This window comes from Primulina eburnea, chromosome 2 (genome assembly GCF_022965805.1).
Source record: "Primulina eburnea isolate SZY01 chromosome 2, ASM2296580v1, whole genome shotgun sequence".
Lineage (NCBI taxonomy): Eukaryota > Viridiplantae > Streptophyta > Magnoliopsida > Lamiales > Gesneriaceae > Primulina > Primulina eburnea.
Window position 1 is genome coordinate 39,613,957 of NC_133102.1, and position 1,966 is coordinate 39,615,922.

Genomic DNA, 1,966 nt, shown 5'->3' on the forward strand with positions numbered 1-1,966 from the left:
TTTAAGCACTTTGACAAAAACCAGCAGACTTGAAGTTTTATCGAAAAGACAATCATTCTCTCTGTTTTCTGAAAAGGTGTCAAACTCTTAGTATGACTAAAATACTGTTCCCCCTCGGTAAATGCAATTAATAAGTGGTCATAATTGCGACAAGTGACTCTTGGCCATCTCTCAATCTGAGCCGTTGAAAATGAACAGTCGCAATCTTGCGATTCACAAGAGTCTTTGTTCCTCTATAAATACCTGCATATCTTGAACGAAGTTAAACAGATGAACTTAAAAAAAATGAAAACTCAAGTAAAAAGAGAGTTAGAGTTTGATTCAGGAGTCGAAGCAAAACTGTCCAGAGAGAAGTTTGACGATATCATTATTTTCGTAATGATCCTTGAAATACACTCCTGGAGTTGTAGTTTCCACAGTCAAGCAGATCTGTTGCTTCGATTGAGTTTGAAATGTAGCATCGATTTCTTCCAGAAGCATGCTAATGCAATAAGAGAGTGCTGATGGATTGATGATGATGAAATCCTCTATGATGCCCTGTAAGGCATCTAAAAATTACATTACTGCTGACAAGACCTAAGCTTGCTAGATTCTTTCTAGGCCTTTCTCTTGTTCCTGTTGAAGTACTTTGCAAGCAAATAACAGAGAGCTCCTATTACTGAAGACAAACGATAAATGTAACGCTACTGGTTAAATAGCATTGAAGATCTACTGTTTTTACTTTTGCATCGTGTAATGTACTGAAATGGTTTCTAATAAAGTTTCAGTTTACGTATCTGACTTTCCTTCTGCTTTTCTGCAAATATCTTACTGTTAGTTCAATACGATAAATAAGCGAGTAAGAATAAAAGTTAACTAAGTTAATAGAGAATAATCAAGTTAAATCTATAAAACCAAGAGAATTACGAAAGTAAGAAAACTTATTCTCTGGTAAGGGTTTCGTGAAGATATCTGCTGTTTGTTGATCAGTAAAAACATATTCCAGACGAATGTTCTTCTTCTGCACATGATCTCTAATAAAGTGATGTCTGATGTCTATGTGCTTCGTTCTGGAATGAAGTACTGGATTTTGTGTGATTGCAATTGCACTGGTATTGTCACAGAATATAGGTGATTCGGAGGCTTGAATCCCGTAGTCTCTTAACTCTTGTTGAATCCACAGTATCTGAGAGCAGCAGCTTCCAGCAGCCAGATATTCTGCTTCTGCAGTAGATGTGGCTATGGAAGTCTGTTTCTTGCTAAACCAGGATATCAGCCTATCACCAAGAAATTGACAAAACCCACTTGTGCTTTTTCGGTCTAGTTTGCAACCTGCATAATCAGCATCTGAATATCCAATAAGATTTAACGATGAATCATTGGGATACCATAAGCCGACATTTTGAGTTCCTTTCAAGTACTTCAAAATACGTTTAGCAGCAATATAATGAGATTGTTTGGGGTTAGATTGAAATCTAGCACAAATGCAAACAGCAAACATGATATCTGGTCTACTGGCAGTTAAATATAATAATGAACCAATAAGACCTCGATACTGAGTTACCTCTACTGGAATATCACTTTCATCTTTATCAAGCTTAATAGATGAGCTCATTGGAGTAGAAGCAGCAGAGCATGCTTCCATTCCAAACTTTTTCAGAAGCTCCTTGGTGTACTTGGCTTGATTTATAAAGATTCCAGTCTCTGATTGCTTAATCTGTAATCCTAGGAAGAATGTTAATTCTTCCATCATACTCATTTCAAATTTATCCTGCATCAATTTTCCAAACTTTGCACATAATTTGGGGTTAGTTGACCCAAAAATAATATCATCAACATAGATCTGTACTAAAAGAATGTGCTTATTCTTGACTAAAGTAAATAAAGTTTTATCTACTGCTCCAATGGTAAAATCATGATCAATAAGAAATTGTGATAGAGTGTCATACCAAGCTCTAGGTGCCTGTTTTAGACCATATAATGCTTT